Below are 8197 nucleotides of genomic sequence, written 5' to 3'. Positions count from 1 at the left end.
GCCTGCAAGCTGAATTCCCAGTGCTACTTTATTTTTAAAACAAATGTCAACCAAACAGCCACCTGGAGCAAAACCAGATGGAAGAGGCTTGCTTTGAATCAGATGTCAGGAGTTTCCCTATCCCACAGCTCAGTCCATGGGCCATGTGGTCAGTAGGGATGTCCCCTCCACATCACTGGGCTCTCTTTAAGTCAATTTTAGATTTCTCAAATCGGCAAGGCATTTTTTCCTTGCAAACCACAAGTATCTCTTACACCAATATATGTATGAGCATAACAGCAGTGATAGAATGCTTTGTTTTAAGTTTCTGAAATTCTTGCTACACAGGGTAGAAACTCCTGACCTGGCTCAGGTCAAGCTGGGTTGAGCACTGGAAACACCAGAGCTTGGGCAGCACAGTGTCTATTAGGAAGCAGGTTCAATTATGCAGAGGAGAACCCCACAACTATGCTGAGGTGGGTTCTTGGGACCAAGGTACTTCTGTGACTTTTTACTGCACTGCAATGTAAACACAGCCTGTGATTTTCAAATACTAAAGATCAATCTTTAAAATAGAACTCCTTGGACAGTAATAATATTTTGTCAATTAAGCACACACACCCCTCGCCAATGGATTTTTTTTTCTTTATGCCTTTGCTTCTTCTGCAGTAGCCAATAGTACAGCAGGCTAAGGATATGGCTACAAAAAAGTGGCTTCTGTTTTGTGAGCTCTAAATAAACTTGCAATTCACAGTCTTTAGGATTGAAAAGGCTTAAAGAAAAGCTACTACTTTTCTCTAGTTCACTGTCCCTATTTTTCAATATTTTGCTCTCATAATTCTTTTCATTTTGCAATTTTTTTTCTAGGTGTACTTTTATCTTGTTTTATGTCCCTATTTATTAATCTTTTCTTGTTTCCTGTATCCTGTTGCTTTGAAAATTTTTGTTCTGTGTCTACATTTATTAAGATGTCTCTCCCTGTTTTTTAATTGTTTCCTGTCTGTCCTGTACCCTGCTGCTTTTAAGTTTTATTTCCCTGTCTATTTTTACTGAGTTCACCATCATTATTTTTTAATCCATTCTAGTCTGGCCTGTACCCAGTTGCTTTTAGCATTTTCTGTCTATGTCTCTATTTAGGTTTTTTTACTGTTTTTAAATTTTTTTCCTCTCTTAACGTCTTCACTTCTGAATTTTTGTTTCTGTGTTCACTTCTATGTATTTTTCTGTCTCTATTGTTTACTTTTTTCCTATCTGTCCTCTGTGTTGTCACTTTTGAAATTTTATTTCTAGGTCTACTTTTATCCAGATGCCTAGCCCTATTTTTTTATTTCCTGTCTGTCCTGTGTTACATTGCTTTTAAATTTTTTTCTATATCTACTTTTATCCATTTCACTGGCTTTATTTTTTATTTCATTCTAGTCTGTGCTGTACCCTGTTGCTTTTTACATTTTGTTTCTATATCTTTGTTTCTTGAGTTTGATGTTCCTGTTTGTTAATTTGTGCCTTTATTTCATTAATCTTGTTGCTTTTTAATTTTTTTTTCTATGTCTCCTTTTATCTAGTTCCTGTCCCTCTTTTATAATTCTTTCTTGTCTGTTGGGTACTGTGAATTTAAAAATTTTCTTTATATCTCCATTTATTTAGTTTGTTGTCCCTACTTTTTAATTTTTTCCTCCTTTAATGCCTTCATTTTTTAATTTCTTTTCTATGTCTACTTTTATCTAGTTTTCTGTCCCTATTTTTAAAATTTTTCTTCCTCTGTCTTGTACCCTTTTGGGTTTTTAAAATTTTCTTTCTATGTCTACTTTTCTCAAGCTCTGTATCCCTATTTTTTAATTTTTCTTGTTTGTCACATACTCTGTTGCTTTTTAAGTTTTCTTTGTGTCTTTTTTTTCTTTTCTTTTCTCTTGGTTCATCCTCAGGCTTTGGAGGGTCTCATTGGCACGCTTTTATCTCTGGAGTGTAATTTGCACCCCTCGGTTTGTCAGAACATCTCCTCTTCCTCAGAGCAGTCTTTTTCTCCTCTCCTCCATCTCGCTTGCCTCCAGTGGGTCAGTGTCTCCCTCATGACATCTGTACTCTGTTCAAATCCTCTCCTCAGTACCTTTGTGCCCTCGAGCCTTTTTCCATCTCTCTGGCCACCTCAGCACCCCTCTATTTCTGTCACGAGGCTTCCTGCGAATGTCCTTGCGTTCCATCACTATTCTTGAGTTCTGCAGCAGGCTTCGTACCTTTCTTATTCAGAGACAGCTCTTCCTCAGGCTTTCATTGTGCCTCAGAGCACTCTTACCTTCCCCTCTGCCATGTCAGATGCCTCCATTTGGTCCCCTGAGGACATCCATACTCTGTTCAGATCCCTTCCCCAGTACCTCATTGTGTCAGCAAGCCTTTGTTTGTCTCACGCCATTTTTGCGGCAGAACTCTTGTCCTTATGGCTTCATCCATCGGGCAGTGTCGGTTGCTACATGGTACAGTGTCCTGTCTTTTTTAGCTTTCTGGGGTTTTCATATTTTCTGGGTTTTGGTTAGAAATTTTTTTTGGCAGGGTTTTTGTTTGTTTGTTTATTCCTGCAGGTAAAGTCAGGTCAGGTAATGCAAAATGTGAGCTTGTGCCAGGCAGGGAATCTAGATGGTATTCCTAAATGGAAGCAAGACCTCTGGATTTGTTAAGCTATTGCTCCACATCCAGGTGACTTGTTCAATGTTGCTTTTGCAGATGCAGAGGGACGAGCTGTGCACCAAAGGGTGACAGAGGAGATGCGAGCGTAGCACCGTAAGAAGGTGGGTCGGCGCATGGTGTCAGAGGAAAGATGTGACTAGTGGCTGTATGATTAACTTACAGATTTTGGGTTTTTTTTGTTTTGAAGGTGCAGAGCAGGATATTGGCACCAGAGCTGACTCAGGCAAGGTGAGCCATGACTAGTGGGCTGAAGCAGGAGTTATTTTTCAGGGGTTGTATTATTGGTGAAATTAGAAGCATCCCTTGTTGTTCGTGTTTTACCTGTGGTACCCAGGTCTCAGGGTGGCAACCTGTCAACAGCAGAGGCCAGACAGGCGTGTGGCCAAGGTGAAGGAGTGGGAGATGGAAATTGGTGCAGGCAGGCTGTGGTTTTGGGCAGTATCTCCCCATGTGTCTTTTGCTTTGGTTTTTGCAGGTGCCACAAGCAGGCTCGGAGGGGCAAAGCCACACACCAATGAGCGGTCCAAGAAGGTGAGGTGGTTGTCAGCTGAGTTGGTGTCTAAGAGCAGAGAATCATGTGGTAGCTCAGTTAAGCATTTCTCTTTGGTTTTGCAGGCACCTTGCAGGCTGCCTTTGGACTTGGATGGGTATTTGAGGTGAGCTGGGTAGTAGCAAGGAGGAGCATGGAGCCAGTGATTTCTCTCAAGCGCAACAGCAGTTTTCTGTCTTTTGGTATCTTAGGTGCCAGAAGTGATGATGGCTGCAGTGTCCAAGAGAATCTGTGTGGAGCAGGTGAGAAGGCGGCCACATTGCTTTGGTTTTTTTGCAGATGATGCAGAGGAACCTGGCCACTACAGGAATATCCCTGTTAGCTGATGTGGTTTTTGTTGAGGATGGATTCAGACCCCCAGCCCTCTGGAAGCAAAGTTGAGGGACCAGGGACCACTGTCCTACAGTGTGTAATTTTGACTTCAGTTGGAAAGAGACTTTCCGAAATAAAAATCTTTCTCATTTGAAGAAGTTGCATTTTTATGAACTTCCCATCAGAGTGGATCTTCCGAAATGATGTACTTGTTGCTGATGACTTCTACTGCCAAGACTTTTCACTCTCCCTAAAAAAAAAAAAAAAAAAGGAAAGAAAAGAAAAGAAAAAGAAGTCAATTTCCTTCCAAGATCCAAGCACAGCCCATCTTCCTAAAGTTGATGGCATCGGTGGTCTTTGGGTTGTCAGTTGTAACAGTCGAGATACCATGAAAATGTGTTCGTCTGCATGCTTCAGTACAGCCAAAAGCATTAGCAAATCTGCCAGTCCTTTTTGGTAGTCTGAGGTGTTGCAGCACTGGGGATTTTACAAATTGACTTGCATTGTTTAAACTGTAACTGCCAAATAGCTGTAGCATATAATTTATTAGGTGTGCGTAAGCAGTTAGGTATTTTTCTAAACATTTAAAAAGGGAGGCAACGGAACATTATGGGTTTTTTCCTGATGTTTTGACGGAGTGCTCTGAAATACTTTATTTCTGTCTCGCTTTCAATGGTACGTTTCCCTGGCAGTTCAGTAGCATCTCTCTTGGGCAGCACAGCTGGCCAGGTGTCCCTCCTAATTATGTAACACACAAAAAAACCCCTGTGTAGTCAAATTATAACTGTGTATTTTTGAGATGGCTAATTTAATGGTATGAATTCACAGCTGTGCAAGTTGAGTTAATCCAAAGGGAAAAACAAATCCTTCTATAGTACAAGTATTTTTATTGGATGTATATAAACATGGGCGCACCTTTTTAGTAGAAAGAGAATTATTGAGATTTGTTCTTTATTTTTCATTTCGCTCTTTGAAGTTTTACACTTCACTTTCAGCTTTATTGACCAAGCAAGCAAGATGCACAGCGGCAGCAGTGCAAGGGCCGTAGCTGTTGCGGTGGATCCGTAAGCGTATATTCTGATGATGGTACAACCTCATCACGCGACCTCCCGCGGTTCTCTCTCTGCAGCAGTGCTGTCTGCAGCATCTGGTCTGCTCGGGTGCGCTGTTTCCTGCTAAACAGAGCTGCCCCTCCTGCACAAAGCAGCTTTCGGTCTCTTCTGGCCTGCCTTCAGGATGTCACCTGTGCCACCTCATTGTTTTTAAATCTCTTGCTAGCATCTGTTGACTGGCTGCTGTCACTCCCGCAACCCGGACGCCACATGTAGACCGATACAGCGGTCCCCGGGGCCTTCTCCGGGGCAACCCCCCCCCTGTTTGCAGGTTCCCTGTGCTGCTTCTCCTCCCGAGGTAATGGGGTGTGGGGCAGGGGCAGAGGCATCCACCAGAATTTTCCATCCTTTGCATTTGACTGCTGTAACTGCTCCAGCCCCTTGGCTGCTTTTTGGTACGGAGGCAATGAAGATCACTGCCCGGGCCGCGAGTGGGGACAGGGCAGGGAAACGTAAGCCCTGTACCCCCAGTAAGTGGCTACCGTCTTTGGCTGCTCCAACCGGGGCCGAGACGCCCGCCGCTTCTCGCCCAGCTGACGCTCGGGAACGGATCGTCAAGGGGACGCTGCCGCCCGGCGACCAGAATTCGGTACTGCAGCCGGGGAGCCGCGCATGCGCGGCGGCGCCCCTTGCCGGGCTCGCTGCCGCCGCCTGGCGGCCAAAGCGTGGGACTGCAGCCCGGCCTTCGCGCGCCGGCTCTGGCCCCTCGGGCGCGCGGGCGGCGGCCGGCGCAGGCGCGGTCGGCGGGAGCAGCACGGCGGCGCGCCGGTCTCGGCGGCAGCGGGGGAGGGCCGGGAGCACCGGTGAGGCGAACGATCCCCTTCGGCGGGGGCGTCTCCTGCCCGCTGGCCGCCCGGGGGTGGCGGGACGGGAAGCTTCAAACTGCCGGCTGCGGCAGGCTCCCGGTCTGCCGGAGGCGAGCCGGGCCAGGGCAGCCCCGGGAAGTTCCCCGGGAGCTGACAGAAGGGAAGCGGGGACGGAGGCGGCCCCCGCCCCCCCAACCCGCCAGAGCTCCTCCTGAGCCTCCCCCGGCCCCGCTCGCCCCGTGCGGCTGCCCCCAGCTCCAGCCCCGCCCCTGAAGCCTGTCCTGTAGCCGCAGGCAGCCCCCGAGCCCCGTCGGGAGGGCAGCAAGCCGGCCCTCCGATGTTCTCGAGTCTCCCTTAAGGCGGGTGCCGTTGGCAGCAGCGCGGGGAAGGAGCGGGGTCTGCGGAAGCCCCGGGGGAAGGAGGGGCTCCGGCCAGGGGCGAGCTGCGGTCGTAAGGGTCGGCGCTTCTTCTTTCCCTCTCCCAGAGGCCGCCCTGAGGGTGCGGTTGTCCGTTCCCCGCCTGGGGATGCCATTGACTGCACCCGCCTCAGGCTCGCGTGGGCTCTCTGCCAGGCCTCCCTCTCCTCGCGGCGTGGGAGCGAAAAGGGACAGGCGGAGCGCTTACTGGCTGTGGGCAGGAGCTGCTGCAGCCGAAGCTGGAGAGGCCAGAGAAAGGTAAAGCTGCTGAAGAATAAAATAAAGGGGATCCAGCCAGCAGCTGCAGACGGGAGACAGCCTGCCTCTCCAGGTGAGGAAGGATCTCTTAGTGTAGTCCGCAGCAGATCTGATCACCAGTGTGCACGGCAGGGTCTGTACGCGTAACCAAAAGCACAGTATGGCCACTTAGTGTGTGCGCATGTGAGGCCATGTGTCTAGGAAGCCTCATATCATACGAGCTGTAAGACACCAATCTACTCTCTTAGGTGGATGACAGTCAAGTGGCTGGAGCTACAGAGGAGGGAGGGAGAGGGATAGAGAGAGGCAGATGCGTCTGAACTGTCAAATTCTCCCAGCAGCTCCAAGAGCAGGAGGTACAGTGAGTCCTGGACCCCTGGGGGTGTGTCACCCCTCTTCTGCATCCTGGTCTCTCCCTGCCCCCACCTTCTCTTTCTCTCACTGCTGTAATTTTTTTTTTTTTTTGCACTTCTCCCTCTCTTGTTCTCCAAACCCCCTCTTTCTCGGTTGTTCTGCCTCTCCATTTTCTTTTTCTCTCTGCACTTCTGTCCTGTCCCCTCCCTCTTTTTTTCATCCTCTTTCTCTGCCCTGCAGCCCATCACTACTTTGTCTCTCTCCATCTATCTGTCTGTCTTCCTATCCCAATCTTGTAAATTCCTCCCTATCTGCCCTTTAGCCCTTCACAATTCCCACCACCCTCACCTGTCTGGCGCTGTGTCTTTATTTTTAAATTCCTCTCTGCCCTGTATTCTAGACATACTTTGTCTTTCTTAGATTCTCTTGTTCCAGGTCCCTGTCCCTATGTTTTAACTTCTTCCCTCACTGTCCCATAGCCCATTTTTGTCTTTATCATTCTCTCTTTGTCGGGCTCCCTGTCCCTATTCTTTATTCCCCTCTCTCTCCCCTTTAGATCATCAATGTTTTTGGTATTTCTCAGTCTCTCTCTGTCCACCTCACTGTCCTCTTTTTTAATTCCTTCCTCTGCCCTGTGGCCCATCACTATTCTTTGTTTTTCTCTATCTCTCTCAGTCTGGTACCCTCTCCCTTTTTATTAATTCCTCCTCTCTGTCCCATAGCCCATTGCTATTCCCCCCCTGCCTCTCTCTCTCTCTGTCTCCCTTTCCCTATTTTTCAATCCCCCCTCTCTGCCCTGTAGCCGATTGCTGTTGAAGTGGGTTTGTGTGGCAAGGTTTTGCTAGCTGGGGGTGGGGAGTGGGCAGGGTCTGCAGAGGTGGGTTCTGTGAGAAGACACCAGGACTTGCCCCCACATTGCACACAGCCAGTTCCAGCTCCAAGACGGATCTGCTACTGGTCAAAGCTGAGCCAACCAGCAACGCTGGTAGCACCTCTGTGATATTTAAGAAGGGCTAAAAAAATGCTGCGCAGAAGCTGTGATAGAGAAAATGTGAGTGTGAAGCAACCCTGCGGACACCAAGGTCAGTGAAGAAGGAGGGGGAGGAGGTGGTCCATGCGCTGGAGCAGAGATTCCCCTACAGCCTGTGGTGAAGACCATGGTGACACCAGCTGTCCCCCTGCAGCCCATGGAGGTCCATGGCGGAGTAGATGTGCACCGTGCAGCCAATGGAGGACCCCACGCCAGAGCAGGCAGATGCACCCAAAGGAGGCTGTGATGCTGTGGAGAGGAGCCCACACTGGAGCAGGTTTTCTGGCAGGACCTCTGGCCCCACGGGAGGGACCCCACACTGGAACAGAAGAAGAGCGTGAAAGAGAAGGAAGCAGCAGAGACAACTTGTGATGAACTGACTGCAACTCCTGCTACCTCTCCCCCTATGCTGCTCAGCGGGAGGTGGTAGAGAAGTCAGGAGTGAAGATGAGCCCAGGAAAAAAAGAGAGGGGTGGGGAGAAGGTGTTCTTTAGATTTGTTCCTATTTCTCATTATCCTACTCTGATTTTCACTGACAATAAATTAATTTCCCCAAGTTGAGTCTGTTTTGCCTGTGCCAGTAGTTGGTGAGTGATCTCTTTATCCTTATCTTGACCCACAGGCTTTTCTGTTGTATTGTCTAAGCCCCTGTCTTGTTGAGGAGGGGGAGTGCTAGAGTGGCTTGGTGGGCACTCATTGGC

The 8197-nt window shown here is 48.5% G+C and overlaps 1 long non-coding RNA gene across 1 annotated transcript; it reads left to right on the top strand.

Annotated features, from left to right (window-relative positions):
- Positions 1-331: 331 nt before the first annotated feature.
- On the top strand, positions 332-3157 carry LOC115340195. The gene is made up of 3 exons (XR_003922967.1): positions 332-455; positions 2695-2759; positions 2846-3157. It is a non-coding gene; the product is annotated as an uncharacterized LOC115340195 (long non-coding RNA).
- The last annotated feature ends 5040 nt before the right edge of the window (positions 3158-8197 follow it).

Source organism: Aquila chrysaetos, chromosome 4, assembly GCF_900496995.4.
Source record: "Aquila chrysaetos chrysaetos chromosome 4, bAquChr1.4, whole genome shotgun sequence".
NCBI lineage: Eukaryota > Metazoa > Chordata > Aves > Accipitriformes > Accipitridae > Aquila > Aquila chrysaetos.
Note: the sequence above shows the minus strand (reverse complement) of the source record. Positions and strands in the feature narration are given on the sequence as shown.